The sequence below is a fragment of the Phoca vitulina genome, unplaced genomic scaffold, assembly GCF_004348235.1.
Source record: "Phoca vitulina isolate PV1807 unplaced genomic scaffold, GSC_HSeal_1.0 scaffold3, whole genome shotgun sequence".
Lineage (NCBI taxonomy): Eukaryota > Metazoa > Chordata > Mammalia > Carnivora > Phocidae > Phoca > Phoca vitulina.
Genome location: NW_022589706.1, coordinates 9,254,790 through 9,268,521, shown reverse-complemented (window position 1 = coordinate 9,268,521; position 13,732 = coordinate 9,254,790). Strand labels below are relative to the sequence as shown.

The 13,732-nt window shown below is 39.7% G+C and overlaps 1 long non-coding RNA gene across 1 annotated transcript; it reads right to left on the bottom strand.

Annotated features, from left to right (window-relative positions):
- Positions 1 to 1,496: 1,496 nt before the first annotated feature.
- On the bottom strand, positions 1,497 to 5,447 carry LOC116629870. Its single transcript, XR_004298837.1, has 3 exons — positions 5,361 to 5,447; positions 2,852 to 2,987; positions 1,497 to 1,556 (listed from the first exon to the last, which is right to left on the bottom strand). It is a non-coding gene; the product is annotated as an uncharacterized LOC116629870 (long non-coding RNA).
- Positions 5,448 to 13,732: the final 8,285 nt, after the last annotated feature.

The window sequence follows — 13,732 nt, the reverse complement described above, 5'->3', positions numbered from 1 at the left end:
GCCTCATAAAATTTGTTTAAAAATCAAGGTGAATGATGGGCGCCTGGGTGGCTCAGTTGGTTAAGCGACTGCCTTCGGCTCAGGTCATGATCCTGGAGTCCCGGGATCGAGTCCCACATCGGGCTCCCTGCTCAGCAGGGGGTCTGCTTCTCCCTCTGCCCTCTTCCCTCTCGTGCTCTCTGTCTCTCATTCTCTCTCTCTCAAATAAATAAATAAAATCTTTAAAAAAAAAAAAAAATCAAGGTGATGAAATAGGGATTTCTAAGATATTTTCATTTTGTCAGACATGTTGAGGCATTAAGAAAATTATCTACCTTCTATTCATGCTACAATTTCTTTAAAGAAATATGTTTTAATGGCAAAAGGATATAGGAAGAAATAATCTCAGAATAAAGAACAATTCTCAGGCGCCTGGGTGGCTCAGCCGGTTAAGCATCTGACTCTTGATTTCTGCTCAGGTCATGATCTCAGGGTCGTGAAATCCAGCCCTGTGTTGGGATCTACACTCAGCAGGGAGACTGCTTAAGATTCTCTCTCTCTCTCTCTCTCCCCTTCCCTCTGCGCCACCCCCAAAAAAACCACAATTCTCCCCAAAAAGGGAACCAATGATTCTGAGGACATGTGTGAATATTGTGCATAGGTACATATATATTCAGGTGCACACTCCTCTATTTTTTCTTACTACTCTCTGTTTCTGACTGATGAAAACCTTCTTGAGCAGGCTGAATTTCACAAGCCAGCATTTGGCAATCACGGGGGTAAAGTGCACTGCAGAATATAACAGGTGTGGACCAGATCCACACTGGCAGAGCAAAGCAAAGAATTAGATCATGTTAATCAAAATGCTTGGCTTCAATTACTGAAATAACTTCTTTCTTAACCAGCCTTTCCAAAAACCTACTTCTGCTTCCCTGACTCTGTTTGCCGGGAATAAAAACTTTTTTAGACTTATCATATGCTAACAACCCCGGCCCAAGGAATAGGGGCCGCATGGGTTAAACTGAAAATCATAAGCCGTGCCAGTACATGGAGATGAATTGTTAGTGTTCCTAGAAAGAACAGCTCCGTTTTCCAGATTTCCTGAGGAAGGAGCTGCACAAAGTGGCTTATTTGATTTTGCAGACGGAAGCAGGTAGCACAAATCTAGCAGGAAACAGAGCCCTTAAGGGAATATTCAGGGAATGTTTAAAAGGAAGCATTTTAGAAAAAATTTTAAATAACTCTTTCAAGCAAAGTTGGAGATATTATGTAGAGGAAAGAGCACAGACCGAATCCCCTGTCACTTACCAGTGACACCTTGGGCAACCCTGTAAACCTCTCTGGGCCTCTGTTTTCTCATCTACACAATGGAGAGAAAGATCATACACACTAGCAGAGTTAAAGATAAAATTACAATTCTGTACACTGCCTGGCCATTATTAGGTGTTCAAAATGGGTAGCCGTGATCAGTACAGGTAGAAGGTTTGCTCACACGAGGGCCATGAAGAGTATTTATTCATCCAGCAAACATATGGTTGGGCACTTGCAGAGTCAGAGGAGTCTTTGAATCCAAGCTCCTCAAAGTCCAGTGGCAGAGACAGGGGAAAAGAAATAGTGCAAATGAATTTTGACTGATTCTACAATAAAAACCATAGACAAGGTAACAGTGGTGGACCATGGACAGAGCAATGGAATGCCTAAAGGAGGAGCCAGTGAAAATAAGACACATGCACTAGATTTTGAATATATGAAGGATTCATTCAGCACAGAAAGCAAGGAATGACATTTCAGGCTGGGGGAAACATACACAAAAGCGTGGAAATAGGGAACACCCTGGTGTGTTCAGGGCACTGTAAAAAAATTACTTTCTAGAAACCACTCCCAAACATTTAATTTGTCATGAGAGTTTAAATAGGATATTCATGCCATTTTATCAAATACAATAAAATCTCATAATCACCAAGTATGGCCATAAAGCAACTGGCAATTTGCTCCCATCCATTCAGCATCCTCACCTAGCAATTTTGAAGAGTTAGCTCTCTTCTGTGAGGAGAGGTATGGTGTTAAAGTGGCTCTCCTCCCATCATTCAGCCCTTTTTCAGTTCGGCATATAATGTTACACTTGGATTGTAACAACTGGTTTATTTCCTTCTAACAAGTGAAAAACATGTTTTTCTCTGCATGGTGACTAGAATAATACTTTCAAAAATATATATTATTTCTGCTTAACACTGCAACAACAAAGCACCATAATCTTCATGACTACATTTTTGGAGCCATGTTGATCATCATGGAGGGAACTATGTTTGCATATTAAAATACAAATTATTTAGTACCAAAATAACACATGGATTTAGCACACAGATTCCTGTTAGATGGGCTATAGCCTAGCTGGTATGGACTTTTGACTGAGTTCTTCAATGTTTTTATTAATATTTCAAAGATTAGAACTTCCTAGCTATTTCTGAATCAAAATCTTGGGTTTCAATAAATCTTTCCAAGATTTTATTAGCCTTGGGACTATCAACCATTTGCCAAACGGAAAGAAACACCACACCCAAGAGTAAACTCAAACTGGCAGACACCAAAAGAATATGCATCGCCTCTCAACATGCTTTTGAGAGGACCCTTAAGAATTTCAAGAAGGAATCATGACTTCAGAGCCATAAAAGACTTGAAGAGCACCTTCACTTTCCAGATTGGGAAATTGTGGGCCCTGAAACTGAAACCGTAGCTTATTCATCTACAACGTTTTTCCAGTTAGGACTGAAAATCCAACCCAAACAGGCTTGAGCAGAAAAAAGGCTTTTGCTTGACTAACAAGTCCAAAGGTAAGGCTGACTCTGAGGTGTGGCTTCACCTAGGTACTCACCTTCATCAGTGGTGTTACCAGCACACAGGTTCTTCTTTTAATCCTTATCTGGCATTGCCTTCTGCTCTCTTGGCTTTCATTTGAGACTCCATGAGGCGATAAGCAGCTCCAGCCCCACCTCCTCCGAATACCGAGCCTAGAAGAAAAGAGGTCTATTTCCCATATCTCTCCCCCAAAATCTAAGATTCCTTCCAATGAGCCCACATTAGTCATTTGCCTACTCTGAACTCATCACTGGAGCCAGACAATAGAGATGTGATTGTCTTAGGCCTTTGAAACAAGACACAGCCATGAAATGATGGGTGGAGTCCCATCCGGTCCACACAGACAGCAGATGGAAAAGGCATGGTGCCCCATATGAAACTTAGAAGTTATTGCTGAAAGAAAGTTGAGCGTCTGGCCTGGCCTGGCTCAGGTCATGATCTCCAGGTCCTAGGATCGAGCCCCATGTAGGGCTCCCAGCTCAGCGGGGAGTCTGTTTCTCCCTCTGCCTCTCCCCCTGCTTGTGCTCTGTCTCTCTCTCTCTCAAATGAATAAATAGTATCTTTTAAAAAAAAAAGGGGGGGGAGAGATTGTAAGGAGAGAAACACCTCATTAGTCCTATTTCTGCTACTTATTTCATGCAGACCAGAAGAGAATGTTATAAAAGCTCTGTCTACAAGGTAAAAATATATATATATTTACATAAAAGAAAAACATGAGATTTAAATATGCACAACTACTTGAGATTGAAAGGACACCAAATTAATGACCTAGTCTTCATAAGCCATGAATCAACCTTCACACACCTTTATTTAGGTGTAACTCACATAGGGAATACATAAACCGATAAAGCCTAATAGCACTGTACTTTTTCACAGAGAAGAAACATGTTATCTACTTCAGAGGGAGTTTAACTGCTTGTGGGAGACAAGATACACTCCAAAAGGAAAGGACTTTAGAATGACAGGTAATACCCAGCCTTGAGAGAAAGAGAGAGAGAGAGAGAGAGAGAGAGAGAGAGAGAGTGTGTGTGTGCGTGTGTGTGTGTGTGTGTGTGTGTGTGTGTGTTTTTCCTTTACTGCTCCAAGCCAGAGTGAACTATAAACCTCTTCCCAGGGGCGCCTGGGTGGCTCAGTCGTTAAGCGTCTGCCTTCGGCTCAAGTCATGATCCCAGGGTCCTGGGATCGAGCCCCGCATCGGGCTCCCTGCTCCACGGGAAGCCTGCCTCTCCCTCTCCCACTCCCACTCCCCCTGCTTGTGTTCCCTCTTTCGCTGTCTCTCTCTGTCAAATAAATCAATAAAAAAAAATAAAAAATAAAAAAATAAACCTCTTCCCACCTCAGCAATCATAGGCAAAAAAAAAAAAAAGCATTAGTCAAAGGGTTTTTTCACTTTGTCATTTCCTGCATTGCTTAGATTTGTGCAATAGCAAGTCAGAATAGAAATAGTTAATGCAATAAATACATAGTAGCTTAATTCTATCTGATGGTGAAAGACTGAACTCTAACCAACTAAGGTACTCTATACCATTCCAATATCAAGAAGCAACTGGTCCAGTGGAGGCTGTCCGTGGATGAATCAATATGGAAATGAAAGGACAATTCCAAAACAAAACAAAACCAAAACAAAACTCAACAGAAATAATCCCTATCTGACTGAGATCATAGGGCCTCCACCAGCCCCCCTTCAAAAGTAAGCTGCTTGAAGATAAGAACCACACCTTAGTTATCCTTACACCCACAATAATGAGCACAGCACAGCTTCCCTCACAGAGTAGGTGTTTAATAAATATTTTTTAAAGATTTATTTATTTGAGAGAGAGAGAGAGAGCTCATGCGCATGAGCCAGGGAAGAGGCAGAGGGAGAGAATCTCCAGCAGACTTCCCTCTGAGCACGGAGCCGGACTCGGGACTCGATTTCATGACCCTGAGATCATGACCTGAGCCAAAATCAAGAGTCAGACACTTAACCGACTGAGCTACCCAGGCACCCCAATAAATACTTTTAAGTATATTTTACTTAAACAACAGAGCTGAAATGAAATAAGAGATAGTCTGTCACCCCTTCTGACAAAAAGCATTGCCTGCCAATAAGCACTCTGATAGGTTAAAACCAGACCCAGATCCATCCTGGTCCCATCTATCTATCTTTATATTATTTGCAGTCTTCTAGGTCTATTAACACGAGCTTAGCAAAACAGCATAGTTCATTCTTTACTGTCCATTCTGTGTTTCTTAACCAGTCGTTTATCTTTCAAAGTCCTGAGTTAAATGGGGCCCTTCCCAATTACTGTTAGAGACAGCAGAACCCAGTGGACCAAACCTGTATTTTTAAATTAGGTCCTATTACTTTGAGAAGAAGTGGTAAGTGGTCTTCCTAACAGAATTACATATGAAAAGGGACTCTTGTTATTTGGCTGAGCAACATCTAACTGGACAAACCCTCTGCAAAACAGTTACAGTATATTAGGATAAATTTTAAAGCCAGACACCTAAGTTAAATATTTTAGAAAAAAATTGCTTCTTACTATGTATGTGTGGTACATGAGCTAGAAATCTGAGATACTCAGTCTGCTAGAATTCCGTATGCCTCTGTGCCAAAATCCAGAGAGACGTCCTCCTCCTGTCTGGTGGGTCTCAGCATGTAGAAGTAAAGAGAAGATACACTGCAAGAGGGCACATTGATGCAGCTTCCTGACTTGGAGAAGAACCAGAATCCAGAATCATATTGCTGGCTTTCTGGTCATGGTATTGGCCACTGTGACCTTCAAATAAAGCAATGTGGACTGATTTCAGAAATCTACTGTTACCCTTTTCGTTGTTCTTACAGAGCCTTGATACCCACATTGGTGAATGTATTGGGCAGAAGAGAATCCTTGAACTTGGCAACCATTCCTGCACCAGCAAACCACCACTACCACCTTTAGGGGAGCAACTCAACTGCCTTCACTTCCCACATCGCTTTAAGCCATGTTTCACCAAGCCTCTGGTTTTCACCTCACCACTGTCATCGACTTGATCTGAAAGGTTCTGGATTCTAGTCCTGGCTTCTGAGCACTAAAGTACCTCCTTTGTAAAACGAGGGGATGAAATGATGATCTCTAAGGTCTACCAGCTCAAAAGTGACCTCATGTCCCGTAAATGTCAGGTTGATGTGAACACTGAATGGTGATTAGTTTAAAATAAACAAACTTCCTGACTTGGATCAAGCTATGAATTTTCATGATAAATAACATTTATTGGGTGCCTCTTATATATTAGGCATTTTTCTAAATGCTTTCCATGTCTTCATCTATTTAATTTTCAGAGTCTATATGAGGTAGGTACTACTGCTATCCTCATTTCAAGGTAAGGAAACTGAGGCACAGATAGGTAACTTGCCTGTGATCAAGCAGCTGATGGGACTGCGATTTAAATGCCAGACATCTGGGTCTAGAGCTTACACTCCCAACTACGATTCTGTACTATTTTTTTTTTTAAAGATTTTATTTTATTTATTTGACAGAGAGAGAGAGAGACAGCTAGAGAGGGAACACAAGCAGGGGGAATGGGAGAGGGAGAAGCAGGCTCCTGGCCGAGCAGGGAGCCCGATGCGGGGCTCGATCCCAGGACCCTGGGATCATGACCTGAGCCGAAGACAGACGCTTAACGACTGAGCCACCCAGGCGCCCCCTGTACTGACTATTAAGCGCCCATTTCTGTTGATACTATTCCCTCAACCTGGAATGCTCCACCTCCCTCGTTTTAATATTTAAATCAATAGTTACTGAATATTCCAGGAGCTGTGCCTGCAAATAGAGTTATAATGGAGAAGAAAGCAAGAGTCCTTTCCCTCATAGAGCTTACCTCTCCAGTGGCAGGTACAGGTGAGAAAGCACATTAAATTAATTGGATATGACACAGATTTTTAATTTGTTCTTACTACACTGCCTCATGGACTTATTAACAACTGGGGTTTTGTTACTATTATTAACATATTATACCATGAGAGAGAATATGGAAGACATGTATCTTAGAGTGGATAGTCAGAAATCTAAGAGACTTCCAAAGTGACATGTGGAGGATGAATATTCAGTGAAAGAACAGTACTAGTGAATGCCCTGCAGGAAGACAAGAGGATGGCAGAGTCAGGGAATAAGACTCAGGCAGACAGCAAAGGAGAGAAAGTGATGGGAGACTGAATTGGAGAACTTAGCAGAAGCCAAATCATAAACGGCTAAATTAAGAAATCTGGGTGAAGGAAGAACAACCTTAAAGCTAACTGAAGCTTAAGCTTCAAGGCCCCCACTTCCACAAAATCCTTTCAAGGCCCTGGAAGGGGCACTAGATAAGGGGTTCATACAATCATATATTTTCAAAAATTTTGCCAAAGAGAGAAACTTGCACTATAATTGGTAAAGACAGCTGTCTAGTCTACTCTGACTTACCTTCCCTCAACCTCCTGCTGTGTCAGTTGGCACTGGAATGACTAGGGCATTTGGGGGATCTAGCAAAGGAAGTCAAGTTGACTATACATTTAGTTTGGGTTTGGTGTTCACGTTCATTTCCAAATATGGTGAACTTATTGTAAGCCATCTCAGCATAAGAAAGGCTTTTTTTCTTTTTTTGATGAGAATGGCATGTTTGATAAAGTTTAAATGCATTTTTATTGCCATTTGGAAAGACATTTCCAAAAATAAAAAAGTAAGGAATCACAGACTCCTAACTCAGGTGCATATAACAGGCATCTTGTTTTATCAACTTTAAATTATTTTTTAAATAAATGATAAATTTCATATTAAAATAATGAAATATGAAACAGAAGCAAAAAAGATAAGGAATGAAATCAATGGAAATTATTCTGAACTTGAAGAGCAAATTGTAACAAAAAGCTTTCAGATCATACCAAATGAAATGATTAATCAAGAGGAAGAAAAAAATTTTGAATAGAAGTAATGAATAGGCTCTTGGATATTTTGATAACCTAATTCATGAGGAGGACTTGTCATGAACAAACTGGGATAAGACTTAAATTTCTTGCTAATTCGACATGAAATACTTAAATCAACAAAGATACTCATTAACTCTTTTTTTTATTTTATTTTATTATGTTATGTTAATCACCATACATTACATCATTAGTTTTGATGTAGTGTTCCATGATTCATTTTCTGCGTATAACACCCAGTGTTCCATGCAATATGTGCCCTCTTTAATACCCATCACGAGGCTAACCCATCCTCCCATCCCCTCCCCTCTAGAACCCTCAGTTTGTTTCTCAGAGTCCATAATCTCTCATGGTTCGTCTCCCCCTACGAATGCCCCCCCTTCATTTTTCCCTTCCTGCTATCTTCTTTTTTTTTTTTTAATATATAATGTATTATTTGTTTCAGAGGTACAGGTCTGTGATTCATCAGTCTTACACAATTCACAGCGCTCACCATAGCACATACCCTCCCCAATGTCTATCACCCAGCCACCCCATTCCTCCTACCCCCACCACTCCAGCAACCCTCAGAGTTTGTTTCCTGAGATTAAGAATTCCTCATATCAATGAAATCATATGATACATGTCTTTCTCTGATTGACTTATTTCGCTTAGCATAATACCCTCTAGTTCCATCCACGTTGTTGCAAATGGCAAGATTTCATGTTTTTTTTTTTTTGATGGCTGCATAATATTCCATTGTATATATGTACCACATTTTCTTTATCCATTCATCTCTTGATAGACATCTTGGCTCTATCCATAGTTTGGCTATTGTGGACATTGCTGATATAAACATTGGGGTGCACATACCCCTTCAGATCACTACATTTGTATCTTTGGGGTAAATACCCAGTAGTACAATTCCTGGGTCGTACAATAGCTCTATTTTCAACTTTTTGACGAACCTCCATACTGTTTTCCACGGTGGTTGCACCAGCTTGCATTCCCACCAACAATGTAGGACGGTTCCCCTTTCTCCGCATCCCTGCCAACATCTGTCGTTTCCTGACTTGTTAATTTTAGCCATTCTGGTACCTCATTGAGGTTTTGATTTGGATTTCCCTGATGCCGAGCAATGTTGAGCACTTCTTCATATGTCTGTTGGCCATTTGGATGTCTTCTTTGGAAAACTGTCTGTTCATGTATTCTGCCCATTTTCTGATTGGATCATTTGTTCTTTGGGTGTTGAGTTTGATAAGTTCTTTATAGATTTTAGATACTAGCCCTTTATCTGATATGTCATTTGCAAATATCTTCTCCCATTCTGTCAGTTCTCTTTTAGTTTTGTTGACTGTTTCCTTTGCTGTGCAAAAGCTTTTAATCTTGATGAAGTCCCAATAGTTCATTTTTGTCCTTGCTTCCCTTGACTTTGGTGATGTTTCTAGTAAGAAGTTCCTGCCGCTGAGGTCAAAGACGTTGCTGCCTGTGTTATGCTCTAGGATTTTGATGGACTCCTGTCTCACATTTAGGTCTTTCAACCATTTTGAGTCTATTTTTGTGTGTGGTGTAAGGACATGGTCCAGTTTCATTCTTCTGCATGTGGCTGTCCAATTTTCCCAACACCATTTGTTGAAGAGACTGCCTTTTTTCCATTGGACATTCTTTCCTGCTTTGTTGAAGATGAGTTGACCATAGAGTTGAGGGTCCATTTCTGGGCTCTCTATTCTGTTCCATTGATCTATGTGTCTGTTTTTGTGCCAGTACCATACTATCTTGATGATGACAGCTTTGTAATAGAGCTGGAAGTCTGGAATTGTGATGCCACCGGCTTTGCTTTTCTTTTTCAACATTCCTCTGGCTATTCAGGGTCTTTCTGGTTCCATACAAATTTCAGGATTATTTGTTCCATTTCTTTGAAAAAAGTTGAGGGTATTTTGATAGGGATTGCATTAAATGTGTAGACTGCTCTAGGTAGCATTCACATCTTCACAATATTTGTTCTTCCAATCCATGAGCATGGAACGTTTTTCCCTTTCTTTGTGTCTTCCTCAATTTCTTTCATGAGTATTTTATAGTTTTCTGAGTACAGATTCTTTCCCTCTTTCGTTAGATTTATTCCTAGGTATCTTATGGTTTTGGGTGCAACTGTAAATGGGATCGACTCCTTAATTTCTCTTTCTTCTGTCTTGTTGTTGGTGTATAGGAATGCCACTGATTTCTGTGCATTGATTTTATATCCTGCCACTTTACTGAACTCCTGTATGAATTCTAGCAGTTTTGGGGTGGAGTCTTTTGGGTTTTCCACATAAAGTATCATATCATCTGCAAACAGTGAGAGTTTGACTTCTTCTTTGCCAATTCGGATGCCTTTTATTTCTTTTTGTTGTCTGATTGCTGTGGCTAGGATTTCTAATACTATGTTGAATAGCAGTGGTGAGAGTGGACATCCCTGCCACGTTCCTGACCTTAGGGGGAAAGGTCTCAGTTTTTACCCATTGAGAATGATATTCCCTGTGGGTTTTTCATAGATGGCTTTTATGATATTGAGGTATGTACCCTCTATCCCTATACTCTGAAGAGTTTTGATCAAGAAAGGATGCTGTACTTTATCAAATGCTTTTTCTGCATCTATTGAGAGGATCATATGGTTCTTGTTCTTTCTTTTGTTAATGTATTGTATCACGTTGATTGACTTGCAGGTGTTGAACCAACCTTGCAGCCCAGGGATAAATCCCACTTGGTCGTGGTGAATAATCCTTTTAATGTACTGTTGGATCCTATTGGCTAGTATTTTGGTGAGAATTTTTGCATCCATGTTCATCACGGATATTGGTCTGTAGTTCTCCTTTTTAATGGGGGTCTTTGTCTGGTTTTGGGATCAAGGTGGCCTCATAAAATGAGTTTGGAAGTTTTCCTTCCATTTCTATTTTTTGGAACAGTTTCAGAAGAATAGGTCTTACTTCTTCTTTAAATGCTTGGTAGAATTCCCCTGGGAAGCCATCTGGCCCTGGGCTTTTGTTTGTTGGGAGATTTTTGATGACTGCTTCAATTTCCTTAGTGGTTATAGGTCTGTTCAGGTTTTCTATTTCTTCCTGGTTCAGTTTTGGTAGTTGATACATCTCTAGGAATGCATCCATTTCTTCCAGATTATCTAATTTGCTGGCATATAGTTGCTCATAATATGTTCTTAAAATTGTTTGTATTTCTTTGGTGTTGGTTGTGATCTCTCCTCTTTCATTCAAGATTTTATTTATTTGGGTCCTTTCTCTTCTTTTTGATAAGTCTGGCCAGGGGTTTATCAATCTTATTAATTCTTTCAAAAAACTAGCTCCTAGTTTCGTTGATCTGTTCTACTGTTCTTTTGGTTTCTATTTCATTGATTTCTGCTCTGATCTTTATTCTCTTCTGCTGGGTCTAGGCTTTATTTGCTGTTCTTTCTCCAGCTCCTTTAGGTGTAGGGTTAGGTTGTGTATTTGAGACCTTTCTTGTTTTTTGAGACAGGCTTGTATTGCTATATACTTTCCTCTTAGGACTGCCTTTGCTGCATCCCAAAGATTTTGATCAGTTGTGTTTTCATTTTCATTTGTTTCCATGAATTTTTTAAATTCTTCTTTAATGTCCTGGTTGACCCATTCATTCTTTAGTAGGATGCTCTTTAGCCTCCATGTATTTGAGTTCTTTCCGACTTTCCTCTTGTGATTGAGTTCTAGTTTCAAAACATTGTGGTCCAAAAATAGGCAGGGAATGATCCCAATCTTTTGGTACCAGTTGAGAGCTGATTTGTGACCTAGGATGTGATCTATTCTGGAGAATGTTCCGTGGGCACTAGAGAAGAATGTGTATTCTGTTGCTTTGGGATGGAATGTTCTGAATATATCTGTGAAGTCCAATTGGCCCATTGTGTCATTTAAAGTCTTTATTTCCTTGTTGATCTTTTGCTTAGATGATCTGTCCATTTCAGTGAGGGGGGTGTTAAAGTCCCCCACTATTATTGTATTGCTGTCGATGTGTTTCTTTGATTTTGTTATTAATTGGCTTATATAATTGGCTCCTCCCATATTAGGGGCATAGATATTTACAACTGTTAGATCTTCTTGTTGGATAGACCCTTTAAGTAAGATATAGTGTCCTTCCTCATCTCTTATTATAGTCTTTGGTTTAAAATCTAATTTGTCTGATAAAGGATTGCCACTCCAGCTTTCTTTTGATGTCTATTAGCATGGTAAATGGTTTTCCACCCCCTCACTTTCAATCTGGAGGTGTCTTTGGGACTAAAATGAGTCTCTTACAGACAGCATATCGATGGGTCTTCGTTTTTTAGCCAATCTGATACCCTGTGTCTTTTGATTGGGGCGTTTAGCCCATTTACATTCAGGGTAACTATTGAAAGATATGAATTTAGTGCCATTGTATTGCCTGTATATTGTCTGTGTTCCTTTCTGGTCTATGTTGCTTTTAGGCTCTCTCTTTGCTTAGAGGACCCCTTTCAAGATTTCTTGTAGGGCTGGTTTTGTGTTTGCAAATTCCTTTAGTTTTTGTTTGTCCTGGAAGCTTTTTCTCTCTCCTATTTTCAATGACAGCCTAGCTGGATATAGTATTCTTGGCTGCATATTTTTCTCATTTAGTGCTCTGAATATATCATGCCAGTCCTTTCTGGCCTGCCAGGTCTCTGTGGATAAGTCTTTTGCCAAGCTAATGTTTCTACCATTATAGGTTACAGACCTCTTGTCCCGAGCTGCTTTCAGGATTTTCTCTTTGTCTCTGAGACTCGTAAGTTTTACTATTAGATGTGGGGGTGTGGACCAATTTTTATTGATTTTGAGGTGGGTTCTCTGTGCCTCCTGGATTTTGATGCCTGTTTCCTTCCCCAAATTAGGGAAGTTCTCTGCTATAATTTGCTCCAATTACCTTCTGCCCCTCTCTCTCTTTCTTCTTCTTCTGGGATCCCAATTATACTAATATTGTTTCATCTTATGGTATCACTTATCTCTCGAATTCTGTCCTCGTGATCCAGGAGTTGTTTCTCTCTCTTTTTCTCAGCTTCTTTATTCTCCATCATTTGGTCTTCTATATCACTAATTCTCTCTCCTGCCTCATTTATCCTAGCAGTTAGAGCCTCCATTTTTGATTGCACCTCACTAACAGCCTTTTTGATTTCGACTTGGTTAGATTTTAGTTCTTTTATTTCTCCAGAAAGGGTTTCTCTAATATCTTCCATGCTTTTTTCAAGCCCAGCTAGTATCTTTATAATCGTCATTCTGAACTCTAGTTCTGACATCTTACTAATGTCCGTATTGATTAGGTCCCTGGCAGTCAGTACTGTCTCTTGTTCTTTTTTTTGAGGTGAGTTTTTCCATCTTGTCATTTTGTCCAGAGGAGAATAGACGAATGAGAGAACAAAATGCTAACAGGGTAACAACGACCCCAGAAAAATATACACTAAACAAATCAGAAGAGACCTTCCAGAAAGTGGTTGCTTTTCTGTTCAGAGAGTTGCTGCTATTCTTTATTCAATCTCCTGTTGAGTTTGTAGGTGTTCAGAATGGTTTGATACCTATCTAGCTGAATTCCTGGGACCAGACGAAATTCAGGTCTCCTACTCCTCCGCCATCTTGTTCCTCCCCCCTCATTAACTCTTAATACTCCACCACAGAGAGGACATCAATGGCAAACTGTTTAACCTGTGTCATCAACTCTACTGGTACTAAAGATTAGTCCTGAACAAGAAAATCTGGAATGCCCTGAAATCTTACAACTCATATTTGGAAGGAATTTAATAGAGGTTCCCCTGAATTTGGCAACAGTCTTAAATAGTTGCAAAGTATATAAATAATGAGCCATGAAGCTCTTCTAAAAAGAAAACTTTTCTAAAAAAAAATTAACAATGTTAAAAAATCAAATTTTGATTACCATGAGAAACAACTGAATTACTAACCTATTCTCTCTATAAAAGATATTACAAAATCATTGTCATATGAAAAAATCAAAAAT